We start from the raw sequence: 15,014 nt of genomic DNA, 5'->3' as shown, positions 1-15,014 counted from the left end.
GTAACGGATGGTTGCACGTGTGTTACGGGGTGATTACCTCATCATGGGATTCAAACTGTAAATGTAAGGAAAGTTCAAGTGGTTTCAATCATCGGAATTTCAGCATTTATATAACTGGTTTAATTTTAATTGTTCCCATCTGTTACTAATATAAGGCATGTGTATCTCTGAAAGAAAACCATGATATATTTTCAGAAAGAACCTCCCAATTATATCACTTTTTCTTTCTCTTCAACAATATTCAAGGAAATCAGAGTGGGCTTCAGGAATTCTGCAAAAACATGGCTCCTCCGTAGAGAGAGTGAAGTGCACCAAGTTCCTGGGAGCTCACATCACAGATGGCTTCACCTGGACCCTCAATATCACCTCCCTGAATCAGAAGGCACAACAGCCTCCACTTCCTGAGGAGATTGAGGCAAGAGAGGCTCCCTCCCCACCACTGAATTTTACAGAGAAGCATCATTGAGAGCGTCCTGACAAGTTGCATCTCCATCTGGTGTGGGAGCAGCCGAGCATCGGACTGGAAGTCCCTACAAAGGACTGTGAGAATGGCCGAGAGGATCGTGGGGTCTCCCTACTGTCCCTCAGGGACATTTATCAGGAGCGCTGCGTACGCAGGGCCTTTAGTATTATCAAGGATCCCACCCGTCCATCCAGCATCCTCTTTGACTTTCTACCATCAGGCAGGAGACTCCGATGAAGAAAGACAAGAACGGTCAGGATGGGAAACAGTTTCTTCCCTCAGGCCATTAGGATTCAGAACTCCCTGCCACATCGCATTCGAAATGTCACTAGTTAATCTGTTCTGTACCTTACACCTTACAATATTTAATTTATGCACTTTGCTTATGTATGTGCAATTCAGCTGTAGATTTAATCGTTACTTTTCTAAGTTATTGATTGTTACATGAGTGTTAAGTGTACTATTGTACTTTACTCCCTGGTGTGGAGGAACTTTGTTGCGCTTGACGGTATACATGCATATAGCTAAACTGTCTACCCCATCAACCAGCACCAGGACCATAGCCCTCCATACCCCTACCATCCATGTACCGTTCCAAACTTCTCCTAAACATTGAAATCAAGCTCACTTGTGCAGGCAGCTTGTTCCACACTCCCATGATCCTCTGAGTGAAGAAATCTCCGCTCATGTTCCCATTAAACGTTTCACCTTTAACCCATGACCTCTAGTTGTAGTCCCACCAAACCTATGTGAAAAAGCCTGCTTGCACTTACCCTGTCTATATCCCTCATAATTGTGTACACCTCGATCAAATCTCCCCTCAATCTTTTACGTTCTGAGGAATAAAGTCCCTAACTCTTCAATCTTTCTTTAGAACTCAAATCCTCCAGTCCCAAAAATATTCTTGTAAATCTTCTCTGCACCCTTCTGTCTTTATTTACATCTTTCCTGGAGTTAAGTGGCCAAAACTGCAGACAATATTCCAGATTAGGCCCCTCCAATGTCTTATACAACTTCAGCAGAACATCCCATCTCCTGTAGTCAATACTTTGATTTATGAAGGCCAATGTTCCAAAAGCTTTTTTATGACCCTGTCAAGCTGTGATGCCTCTTTCAATAAATTATGGACCCAGCACTCCCAGCTGCTTTTGTTCTACCGCACTCCTCAGTGTCTTATCATTCACCAAGTAAGACCTACCCTGGTAGGTAGGGAAGCCAGCCACTGAAGGAGGAACCTCATCCCCATGTGTTTGAGGTACAGACTCAGATTAAAGGGAAAAGTTAAGTTGTGAATGGAACACAGTGCCATGCAAACGTCTTAGGTAGATATAAAACAATTCTGTAGAGCAAAGACACTTTCAAAAATAATGAAAAGCTCAAAGTTCAAAGTAAATTTTATTATCTAAGTACTTATATGTCACCATATACAACCCTGAGATTCATTTTCCTGTGGGCATACTCAGCAAATCTATAGAATAGTGACTGTAACAGGATCAATGCAAGATCAACCAGAGTGCAGAAGACAACAAACTGTGCAAATGCAAATATAAATAAATAGCAATAAATAATGAGAACATAAGATAGAGTCCTTAAAGTGAGATCGTTGGTTGTGAGAATATCTCAATGGATAGGCAAGTGAGTGTAGTTTACCCCTTTTTTTCAAGACCCTGATGGTTGAGGGGTAGTAACTGTTCCTGGACCTGGTGGTGCAAGTCCTGAGGCTCCTGTACCTTCTACCTGATGGCAGCAGTGAGAAGAGAGCATGGCCTGGGTGGGGATCTCTAAATGTTACCAAATGTCAAAACAAATTTATAATAAACAACAGTAAACGGTAAATAATTAAATCAAATCAATATTTAGTGTGACCACACTTTGCCATTAAAAATGCATCACCTCCCTGCCGTGTAGTTTTATAAGAAAATCGGCTGGTGGGTTGTTCCAAGCATCTCGGAGAAATTCAGAATCAGAATCAGGTTTAGTAGCACCAGCACATGTCACAAAAGTTGCTAACTTTGTGGCAGCAGGACAGTAATAGGAAAAAACTGTACATTACATATATATATATATATAAACTGTTAAATTAACTAAATAATGCAAAAATAGAAATAAAAAAACTAGTGAGGTTGTGTTCATGGGTTCAATGTCCATTTAGGAATCTGATAGCAGAGGGGAAGAAGCTGTTCCTGAATCGTTGAGTGTGTGCCTTCAGGCTTCTGTATCTCCTCTCTGATGGTAACAATGAGAACAGGGCATGCCCCGGGTGATGGGGGTCACTAATGTCGGACTCCACCTTTTTGAAGCATCGCTCACTGAAGACGTACTGGATTCTGGGGAGTCTGGTGCCTATGACAGAGCTGGCTTTTACAACTCTCTACCACAGTTGTTCTGCAGACTCTGGCTGTCTCGCTGGCTTCTGCCTCTGCAGGAAATCCCAGACAGCCTCTATGATGTTGAGATCAGGGCTCTGTGGAGGTCATAGCCTTTGAAAGTATTAAAGTATCTAGGGTGCCTAAGACTTTTGCACAGTACTATGTGCATTCACACCTAGAACAAAGAAATGATGTTTGGCTCAGAGATATGTCAGTAACAGAGTTGCATAATCTGCAAATCTTGGCTCGACTGCCTGTGAAAGCAACACTGAATGACTCAATCTAAATTGAACACATATAATGATTTGTTAGGGGTCTTCTTGCACGAGGGGGAGGAGGGGGTTCATATTCCTGTTGTCATTTGCGCGATGTGTTTTTTGTGCATGAGTGGTGTTGATGTTTCTCTTCGCTTCCTTTGCTTCGTGGCTGGTTGGATAAGATGAACCTTAGGATTGTGTACGGCATACAATCCTTGATAATAAATATACCCTGATCCTCAAGCCTTAGTCAAACCCTATCTTACACAGAAATGTTTAGATTAGCTCTGTCGAGCTTGGCAGTATTACACTGTAAACACAGGCCTCACTTGGCGGAGAGGGCTTTGCCTCTGATTGAATGTTAGATTATAATACATCTCTGAATTTACATTTTTTGAAAATCTGTTCCTGGGTAATTGGTGTCATGCAGTGTGTTGTGACTTTGAAAGAATGAGGGGTGTGTTGGTCATTGAATTATCAGTTTTATTTCTGTGGGAGAGAGCCACAAGCAGAGCAGGTAAGGACAGTAGATATTATTATAATTCATCGTTCCCTTTTTTGATGTCAGTCCTGCAGTCTTATGGCCACTATTGCTGATAGTAGCTTCTTATTCCAGATTGGGTGGCTAATATAATGCCAGTGATCTAGGGTTCAATTCCCACTGCTGCCTGTAAGGAGTTTGTACGTTCTCCGCATGACCATGTGGGTTTCCTCCGGGTGCTCTGGTTTCCTCCCACAGCGCAAAATGTACGGATTAGGATTATCAATTTGTAGGCACACTATGTTGTTGCTGGAAACATGCCAACACTTGTGGGCTACCCCAGCACATCCTCGGATGGTATCTGTATTGGTTGTTGATGCAAACAAAATTTTGATGTACATCTGACAAATAAAACTCAGCTTTATCTTTATTTGCCCTCAACATCCCCATTTCTGGGTTGTATTCCTCCACGAATTTGGAGTGCCAGCGACCCAGGTTCAATTCCCCCCGCTGTCTGTAAGTTTTCCACCTTCTCCCCATGAATGCGTGCGTATCCAGTTTCCTCCCACATTCCAAAGATGCGCGGGTAGCAGGTTAATTGGTCACATGGGTGTAATTGGGCAGCGTGGCCTGCTGGGCCAGAAGGGCCTGTTGCCAAGCTGTATCTGTAAATAAAACAAAATTAAAAATGTATTTAATTAGCTCCGTTAATACCCCAGCTGCCGTGGGAAGGTTGGAACATGTGTGTTTGCATTAATGCAGGCACTGGGATTAACAAATGAGTACCTAATCGTGATGCCACACTACCACAACATTACACTCAGCCACTCTGACCTATGACTTATGAACTGCTTTAGCTTGCTTGAGGTTGTGGTCACATACAGAACGAAAGGCTACAGTCATGCTCCCCAGAACTTCAAAAGCTGATAGGATCAAAGAGGAGGGAAAGAGATAAATTTGCAGTAAACTAAGGACTTGTTGGAGATCTTACTTTTACAGGGTCTGAGTGATGTTTATTTAATTGTTTTATGTATTTAATGATACAGCTCTTCCAGCCCAATGAGTCGCACTACCCGGCAACCCACCGATTTAACCGTAGCCTAATCACAGGATAACTTACAATGACCAATTGACCTACTAACCAGTATGTCTTTGAACTGTGGGAGGACACCGGAGGACTCTCCCAGAAAAATCCCACATGGTACCAGAGGGGCGTACAAACTTCTCGTGGATGGCGCCGGAATCGAACTTCAAACTCCGATGCCTCGCGCTAACCGCCGCACTACCGCGGCGCCCACACTAGCTTGCAGGCACTTGTCATGCTTCCCACAACTGCCTGGGCTTCATCCGGGCGCTCCAGTTTTCTCCAGCATTCCAAAGGCGTACGGGTTAGGGTGAGTGAGTTGTGGGCGTGCAACGCTGGCACTAGAAGCGTGGTGACACTTGTGGATGCCCAGCACAATCCTCACTGAACTGATGTGACACAGCATTTCACTGTATGTTTTGATATACATGTGACAAATAATGTCAAACCTTTCTCAACAAAGGTCCATGAGTCAGAACAAGATGTGCATGAATAGATTATGTTACTCCATCGCATTAAGAGTGCTATTATCTTGCTATGGGTGGCAGAGTGGAGATACATCTCTACCAAAAGAAAAGTAAGACCCTCCTTCCCTCTGCTAGCCAGCAGCTCACCTTTGGGCAAGGTGTAGCACCACCTCAGTCCCACATGAAACCATGGGAACAGGTGGTGGACGGTCGTATGAGCAGCTGATGCACATCACAAATCTTGGTTATGTGACCACTGATGACAGGCAGACAATCTCTGAAGAGTATTGACAATGGCTGGGGTGACCCGTCTTGTAAAGACACTGCCCAGAAGGCAACGGCAAACCACTTCTGTAGAAAAGTTTACCAAGAACAATCATTCTTCAAGAAGGGAGAGAGGCAGAAGAAAGAAAATTATAGGCTAGTTTGTCTGACCTCAATGGCTAGGAAGATGTTGGTTGACGAGGATGGAGTGGAATGTTAAGGACGTGGTTTTGTGCTGTTTGGAGGCAAGTGATAAAATAGGCCATTGTCAAGAATGCTTTTGTCAAGAGAAACTCTTGCCTGACAAATCTTTTGGAATGCTTTGAAGAAATAACAAGCAGGATAGACAAAGGAGAATGGGTTGTTGGTGTGTACTTGGATTTTCAGAAGACTTTTGATAAGGTGCCACACATGAGGCTGCTTAACAACATCTTCTCTTCTTCGGTTGTCCATTGGAATCTGATGTCAACATCCACTCCTTTAACGGTGAGATCTTTGATGACCATACAGTCCAACTGAAGAAAATATGAGGCTGCTTAACAAGCTATGTGTGGTAAACTATGTATACCTGTCTGGACACAGCCCCCCGCCCCCCCCCCCCCCCCCGCTGACTGCTCCTGTGGCTCCTCCCACAGACCCCTGTATAAAGGCAATTGGGGGCACTGCTCCTCCCTTGGTCTTCAACATGGTCGTGGCCCCTTTTTTGCTGTTAATAAAAGCCTATCATTCACTTCCAGTCTCCTAGAGTTATTGATGGTGCATCACCATGATCCTGCGGTATTACAGGAAAGATACTAACATGGGTAAAGCAATGGCTGATTGGCAGGAGGCAAAGAGTGGAAATAAAGGGAGTCTTTTCTGATTGTCTACTGGTGACTAGTGCTGTTTCACAGGGGCCTATGTTGGGTCAGCTTCTATTTACATACCAATCCTCATGGAGGGATCAGAGTGGAGAGAGTGAGCAGTTTCAAGTTCCTGGGTGTCAAGATCTCTGAGACCTAACCTGGTCTCAACATATCAATGCAGCTATAAAGAAGGTAAGACAGTGGCTATACTTCATTACGAGTTTGAATATATTTGATATGTCAACAAAATCACTAAAAAACTTCTATAGATGTACCATGGAGAGCATTCTGACAGGCTGCATCACTGTCTGGTATGGGGGAGGGGGCTACTGCACAGGACCAAAAGAAGCTGCAGAGGTTTGTAAATTTAGTCAGCTCCATCTTGGGTACTAGCCTACAAAGTACCCAGGACATCTTCAGGGAGCGGTGTCTCAGAAAGGCAGCGTCCATTAATAAGGACCTCTAGCACCCAGGGCATGTCCTTTCTCACTGTTACCATCAGGAAAGAGGTACAGAAGCCTGAAGGCACACACCCAAAGATTCAGGAACAGTTTATTTCCCTCTGCCATCCGATTCCTAAATGGACATTGAACCCATGAACACTACCTCATTTTTAAAATATATATTATTTCTGTTTTTGCACAATTTTTATCTATTCGATATACATATACTATAATGATTATTTTTCTTCTATATTATGTATTGCATTGAACTGCTGCTGACACAAATTTCATGATGCATGCCAGTGATAATAAACCTGATTCTGAATTCTGATTCTACATTATATGTCAATGGCTTGGATGACGGAATTGATGGCTTTGTGTAATGTTACACACCCAATTGGAATATGGATATGGATAGCTGGTGTGGCCCCTTTAAGGGCTCAGGACTATCCTGCTAATTGGCAAACCATATATTGAGCGCCAAGAATTGAGTATTTAAAGAGCACCTGAACTGAGGGTTGGTTCTCAATCATAAGGTATCGTCTAGCAGTTTGTTTTCGCTTATTTCTTGTTCCACCTTTATACAATGTCTTGGTTTCAGCCTTGCATACTCCAGCACTTGGGTCCTAACCATCTTTGTCAAGATCTCTCATCACACTTTGATACAAAGTTTGTGGACAATACGAAGATAGATGGAGGGGTGGATAGTTTTGAGGAAATAGAAAGGCCACAGAAGTGGCAAAGAAGTGGCAGATGGAATACGGTGTCAGGAAATGTATGGTCATGCTCTTTGGTAGGAGAAATAAAAGGGGAGACTCTTCCAAATGGACAGTAAAATTCAAAATTCCAAAATACAAAGGACTTCGGAGTCTTTATTCAGGACTCCCCAAAGGTTAATTTGCAGGTTGAGTCGCTGGTGAAGAAGACAAAGATGATTTTAGCATTCATTTTACAAGGACTAGAATATAAAAACAAGAATGTAATGTTGAAGCTTTGTAAAGCACTGATGAGGCCTCACTTGGGGTAGTGAGGGAAGTTTTGGGCCCCTATCTTAGAAAGGATGTGCTGACACTGGAAGGATTTCAAAGGAGGTTCAAATGATTCCAGGATTGAATAGCTTGTCATATGAAGAGCGTTTGATGGCTCTAGGCCTGTATTGACTTGAATTAAAAAAAAAGAGGGGTGACCTCATTGAAACCTATTGAATGGTGAAAGGCCTTGATAGACTGGATGTGGAGAGGATGTTTCCTATGGTGGGAGAGTTTATGACCAGAGGACACAGCATCAAAATAGAGGGGTGTCCTTTTAGAATGAAGATGAGGAGCAATCTCTTTAGCCAGAGAGTGGTGAATCTGTGGAATTCCTTGCCACAGGTGGCTGTGGAGGTCGAGTCTGTGAAGGCAAGAGATTGGGGCTGAGAGGAAAAATGGATCAGCCATGATGAAACGGTGGAGTAGACTCGATGGGCCAAATGGCCTAATTCTGTTCCTATATCTTATGATCTGAATCATGGTCTGAGCGCCCACATCACAGGACAGGGCGCATAATGATGATAATGATGATCTCCCTTGGTACTTTCCAGTCCTAATGGTCTTAACCCATGATTGTTCACTTCTCTCCATAGAGGCTGCTTGACCCGCTGAATTCTTCCACCACATTACAAGTTGATAGTAGAGCACAGAGCGTATGCATGCACTTAATACACACCCCAGTCATCATAGAGGGATCAGAATAGAGAGAGTGAGCAATTTCAAGTTCCTGGGAGTCAATATCTCCGAGCATCTATTCTTGGCCCAGCATATCGATGCAGCTACAGAGAAGGCTATAGCTCATTAAGAGTTTTGGAGATTTGGTATGTCATCAACAGCACTTGCAAATTTCTACCAATGTACTGTGGAGGGCATTCTATCTGGCTGAATCACCATCTGGTATGGGGGGGTGTTGGTGGGGTGGGTGCTACAGCACAGGATCAAAACAAGCTCCGGAGAGTTGTAAACTTCATCAGCTCCATCATGGGCACTAGCCTCCCCAGCATCCAGGACATCTTCAAGGAGTGGCATCCATCATTAAGGACCCTCATCTTCCAGGACTTGCCCTCTTCTCATTGTTACCATCAGCGAGGAGGTACAGGAGTCTGAAGACCCATCTTCTCATTACTACCATCAGGGAGGAGGTACAGGAGTCTGAAGACCCCTCTTCTCATTACTACCATCAGGGAGGAGGTACAGGAGCCTGAAGACCCCTCTTCTCATTACTACCATCAGGGAAGGGGTACAGGAGCCTGAAGACCCCTCTTCTCATTACTACCATCAGGGAAGGGGTACAGGAGCCTGAAGACCCCTCTTCTCATTGCTACCATCAGGGAGGAGGTACAGGAGCCTGAAGGCACACACTCAACGATTCAGGAACAGCTTCCTCCCCTCTGCCATCTGATTTCTAAATGGACATTGAACCCATGAACACTACCTCACTACTTTTTTTTGCACTACATATTTAATTTAATATACATTTACTGTGATTTACAATTTTTTCTCTATTATTATGTATAGCATTGTACTGCTGCCCAAAGACAATAAATTTCACGACGTATGCAGGTGATATTAAACCTGACTCTCATTCTGATTCTTATTATTTGTAGGTTCCCTTCATTCTGAGATTTCAAGCCACACAGTTCTGCATAGATAAAATCAATATGCCTTGGGACTGATCACACAAACAGAAAGCTGCACCTTCGCTGTTGGATTAGCTTTACCTGCTAGCTTTTTATTTCTTTATTCTCGCTGGAGCTCTCACCCTTCGTCAGTTGAAATACAATCACCTCCCACAAACCACAAATCAGATCGGCCTCTTGTTTCCACAGCAACAACTCTCATTGCCCAGAGGGGCAGACAGTTGTTATCCAGATATTGATACAAGCACAGTGGCTCTTTTGTCTTAAGACCATGAGACATAGAAGCAGAATTCGGCCATTTGGCCCATCAAGTCTGCTCTTTGTTTTACCATGGCTGATCCATGTCCCTCCCAACCCCATTCTCTACCTTTGCCCCATAACCTTTCATGCCCTGACTAATCAAGAATCTATCAACACCACCTTAAATACACTCAATGACTGTCCTCCACAGCCATCTGTGGCAACAAATTCCACAGATTCACCACTCTCTGGTGAACGAGATTCCTCCTCATCTCTATTCTGAGACTGTGTTCCCCCCCCCCCTACCCTGGGAAACATCCTCTCCACACGTCCACTCTATCAAGGCCTTTCAACATTTGATAGTTTTCAATGAGCTCTCCCCTCATTTTTCTTAAGTTCCAGTGAATGGAGCTCCAGAACCACTAGTGTTCCCTATTCAATAAGCCTTTCACTCCCAGAATCATTCTTGTGATCCTCCTTTGAACCCTCTCCAATGTCAGCACATCCTTTCTCAGATAAGGGGCCCAAAACTGCTCACAATACTCCAAGTGAATCCTCACCAGTGCCTTATAAAGCCTTAACATTACATCCTTGTTTTTATATTCTAGTCCTCTCAAATAAATGCTAACATTGTATTTGCCTTCCTCACCACGAGCTCAACCTGCACATTAAGCTTTGGGGATGGATCTTCAAGTTTTCTTATGAAGGGAGAAGGCGTAATTTTTCTGCCATGTCCTTCCCAACTTCACTCAGGACATTCCCCGGAACACTTACATACAAACAGATACTTTTGAGCCATTGAGCTAATCAACAGCACGGTGGTATAGTGGTTAGCACAACACTTAACAGCACAGGCGATCCATGTTCAGCTCCCACCGCTGCCTGGAAGGAGTTTGTACGTTCTCCCCATGACCGCGTGGGTTTCCTCTGGGTGCTCCGGTTTCCTCCCACAGTCCAAAATTAATTAGCCATTGTAGATTATCCTGCAATTGGACTAGCATTAAATTGGGAAATCGCTGGGTGGTGTGACTCCATTGCCCGGAAGGGCCTATTCCATGCTGTATCTTGATAAAAAAAATACAGTTGCATCAGTAGACTCCAACAATGAGTAAAATTTACTCCATAATTCACTTAAAAATGAATCAGGATCCCTGACAGTGAAATTATGAGGCAGAGATAAGGTAGATAATCAGAATCTTTCACCTGGGGTAAAAATGTCAAGCATTAGAGGGCATGCATTTAAGGTGAGTGGGAGAAAGTTTAAAGAAAGCTTTTGGCACATTGGCCTTCACTAATCAAAGTACTGAGTGCAGGAGATGGGATATTAGGTTGAAGTTGTATAAGACATTGGCGAAACCTAATTTGGAGTATTGCGTACTGTTTTGGTCACCTACCTATAGGAGATATGTAGATAAGGTTGAAAGAACACAAGAGAAAATTTACAAGGATGTTGCTGGGTCTGCAGGACCTGAGTTATAAGGAAAGACTGAACAGATTAGGATTTTATTCCTTGGAATGTAGAAGATTGAGAGGAGATTTGATGGAGGTGTACAAAATTATAAGGGGTACAGTTAGGGAAAATACAAGCAGGCTTTTTCCACTGAGGTTAAGTGCGTCTACAACTAGAGGCTGGTGAGTGTTCCCGTCCACAACACCAACTTTGTCTGAACAGGACAGGCTATTGATGATTTGATAGAGGTGTGCAAAATTATCAATTGTGTCGATAGGTAAATGCAAAGAGGGTCTTTCCACTGAGCTTGGTTGGGGCCACAACCAGAGGTCATAAGTTAAGGGTGAAAGGTGAAAAGTTCAAGGGGGACATGAGAGGATGCTTCACTCAGAGGGCGGTGAGAGTGTGGAACGAGCTGCCAGCACAAGTGGTGCATGCGAGCTCAATTTCAACGTTTCGGAGAAGTTTGGATAGGCACGTGGATGGTAGAGGTACGGAGGGCTGCGGTCCCGGTGCAGGTCGATGGCAGTTTAAATGGGTCAGTATGATGGGCCTGTTTCTGTACTGTACTTTCCTACATCTCTATTATAGGAGGTGTGTGGGGCATGGCTTTTGTGCACACCAAGAGTGGTTGATGCCTGGAATGAGCTGCCAGGGGTGGTGGTGGAAGCAGATACAAAAGCGCCTGTTAGACCTCTTGAACAAAGATTGCAAGGATTAATCAGCGAGATTCTGGACCCATTTGGGGGGACTTTGGGGTTCACACTGCACGTGTCTCTGGATTTTGGTTACTGATATTTGTTGCTGGAATTGAGCGGTTTAATCGGGGCGACTGAGGTGGTCTGGGGTGCTTCAGTGAAGAACGTTTTGCCCCGCGGCCTGCGGCACGACACAGAATGGAACTAAACTAAATACTCCCGGACTCCTGGCTTGAGGTTTGATATTCTATGTGCTGCCCGATCGCTTTTTGCTGTTTGCACAATTTGTTCTTCTTCTCGCATGCTGGGTGCTTGATGTTTTCCTGGAGGGGTTCTGAGGTGTTTCTTTGTTTCGTGGCTGCCTGAGGGAGGACGAATCTCAGAGTTGTATTCTGTATAATAAATGTACTTTGAATCTTTGGCATGCACGTGAATATGCTGCGATGGAGAGATAGAATTCATCTGCAGGTAGAACCCATATGGGATTGTACGACACCTTACAGTGCCAGTAATCAAGGTTCGTTTCCCACCACTGTCTGTAAGGAGTTTGCACGCTCTCCCTGTGACCACGTCTGTCTCCTCCGGGTGCTCTGGTTTCCTCCCACAGTCTAAAGACATGCCTGTTAGGGTGAGGAAGTTGTGGGCATGCTGTATTGGTGCCAGAAGCATAGCTACACTTTCAGACTGCCCCAAACACACCTTTAGATTACACTTATTGGTTGTCGACAAGACAACATATTTCTCTACACGCTTCGATGTTTTGATGTATCTGGGACAAATCAGACCAATTAAGATAATCTTCATCTTCACTGTTTCTCGGATTTATTACAGTTTTATAATCACCCGCTGTTATCAATCCCAAAAGGCAGGACTCCAACTTTCCCTGCATCCCCTCCAATCCCTCCCCCACTTTACACTCATGACCGTGAGGTTAAGCACAGCTCCAATGCCACACCCAAGCTAGCCGATGACACTGCTGAATCAAAGGTGGTGATGCATCAGCAAGGTGGAGGAAGATTGAAGATCTGACCGAGTGGCGCAAGCTTGTACTCCTTCCCCACCCCCACCCCCACCAACCTTCTGATTCTGACTTTTACCCTCTTCCTTTCCAGCCCTGATGAAGGGTCTCGGTCTGAGTGTCGACTGTTTATTCATTTCCATAGATGCTACCTGATCAACGTGCCCTCTGATTTTTAATGACCAGTGTGTGTAAAAATCTCATGCTGTGCAATTTTTTGCCCAGTGACAACAACATGAGTGCACTGATTTTTTTTAAGTGGAAGTGAACCTGAAGCTATTCTTAGGATAAAAAACTACCCAGTCCAGTTTGTTCATCGTTTAAAAGAAATAATATAATCCACATCAATGAGTCATATTGTACAACAGCGTGTAATAATATTAATCTTTTCACATGTTATTAATGTTGTTTGAAATGGCCAATAAGCCATTCCACTTTAAAAGAACTAACAGTTCTTTAGCACTTCACGCTCTTTGCTTCTCTGGAACAGCACATTGAATCAATAATTTCTTCAATAAAAACAGTGTAAATAAGCCCATTCTAAAATCTGCAGCCAAAACATCACAAACTCCACGCCGTCAACACCATCCGCAACAGAAACCGGAAAAGGAAATGTGATTGCGTACGAGCGTGAAATATATTTAACATGCCAATGAGGTAGATGGTGACGACCTTTTGTGCGCAGTTTAAATTCCTTTGTGCTCGAGCAGCAAAGGATGAGTGCGTGCACATGCCTTAGAGGAAGCATTACCACTGGGTTCCTCCAGCATTCTGAGTACGTTGCTCTGCATTTCCAGCATCTGCAGAATCCCTCATGTTTTGGAAATATTACCGGTTCACTTTCTGCACAGCTTGCTGATCTCCACACTAACAGTACTGTGGAAATTATCCACGCATTTCAAGAACATGACTCATATAGCCTTAACCTTCATCATACATCACTCTTTCCTGAAAATTTCATAAGCACTGAAGTAATCTCGTCCTCAAACCAAATACTTCTGGAATGCCACAAGCAAATTATCTGCTATTATTAGACTCACTGAGAGCCATGCAGCACCTAAACCTCCTTGGCCCATCGTCTCCTTGCTGGCCATCGATTCTAATCCCATTTACCAATACTGGGGTCTCATAACCTGGAAGAGGTAGCGTTTGGGTAAGAAAGGTGAGATTTAATAGGAACCTGAGGGGCCAGTGGGGTAGAAGCTCTCCTCGAGCCTGGTGGTACATGCTTTTAGGCTTTTGTATCTTCCGCCCGAGGCTCAGAAAGAGAAGAGAGAGTATCAGAGTCGAAATCTGAATCCAAATCAGAATCAGAATCTGAATCTGAATCAGAAGCAGGTTTAATATCACAGGAATATGTCGTGAGAATTTTTTTGTAATGTGGCAGCCGTAAATCATCGTAAAAACTGCAAAAATAGAAATTAAAAAGTAGTGGGGTAGTGCTCATGGGCTAAATGTCCATTCAGCAATCTGATGGCAGAGGAGAAATTGTTCTTGAATTGTTGAGCGTGGGCCTTCAGGCTTCTGTACCTCTTCTCTGATGGTAGCAGTGAGAACAAGGCATGTGCTGGGTGATTGGGGTCCTTTTCAAGGCATCGCTCCTTGAAGCTGTCCTGGATACTACAGAGGCTGGTGCCCATGATGGAGCTGACTGAGTTTACAACTCTCTGCAGGTTACTTCAATCCTGGACAGTGACCCCCCCCCCCCCCCAATATCTTAACCATAAGATATCGGAGCAGAATTATGCCAGTTGGCCCATTGAAACTGCTCCACCATTCTATCATGGCTGATCCAATTTTACTTCTTAGCCCCAATCTCCCTTTCTCCCCGTATGCTTTCATGCCCTGACCAATCAAAAATCTATCAATCTCTGCTTTAAATATACACAAAGACTTTGGCTCCACAGTTATCTGTGGCAAAGAATTCCACAGATTCATCACTCACTGGCTGAAGAAATTCCTCCTCATCTCCGTTCTAAAAGGACGCCCTTCCATTCTGAGGCCGTGTCCTCTGGTCTTAGACTCTCACAACATATGGAACACCCTCTCCACACCCACTGTCAAGGCCCTTCACCATTTGATAGGTTTCAGTGAGGTCACCCCTCAAATCAGCGTGAGTTCATCAGTCTTCTGACCCGGTGGAAGAAACCGCCTCGGAGTCCGCTGGTCCTGGCTTTTATGCTACGGTACCGCTTCCTGGATGGTAGCAGCTGGAATAGACCATGGTTGGGGTGACTCGGGTCCTCAATGGCCCCTTTTACACA

At 44.1% G+C, this 15,014-nt stretch overlaps 1 long non-coding RNA gene across 2 annotated transcripts in view; it reads right to left on the bottom strand.

Moving 5' to 3' along the window:
- Positions 1-15,014, bottom strand: part of LOC132380417 (uncharacterized) — a 122,518-nt gene that overhangs the window by 31,027 nt on the left and 76,477 nt on the right. The window contains exon 3 of one of the 2 annotated variants that reach the window (XR_009507756.1): positions 3,350-4,235. The exons of the other annotated variant lie outside the window; for it this stretch is intronic. This is a non-coding gene — a long non-coding RNA (uncharacterized LOC132380417). Of the gene's footprint in view, positions 1-3,349; positions 4,236-15,014 lie in introns of those variants that run through there. 2 annotated transcript variants of the gene reach the window in all.

The sequence above is a fragment of the Hypanus sabinus genome, chromosome 24 (genome assembly GCF_030144855.1).
Source record: "Hypanus sabinus isolate sHypSab1 chromosome 24, sHypSab1.hap1, whole genome shotgun sequence".
Taxonomy (NCBI): domain Eukaryota; kingdom Metazoa; phylum Chordata; class Chondrichthyes; order Myliobatiformes; family Dasyatidae; genus Hypanus; species Hypanus sabinus.
The sequence above is the reverse complement of the archived record's forward strand: the minus strand, read 5'-3'. Positions and strand labels throughout refer to the sequence as shown.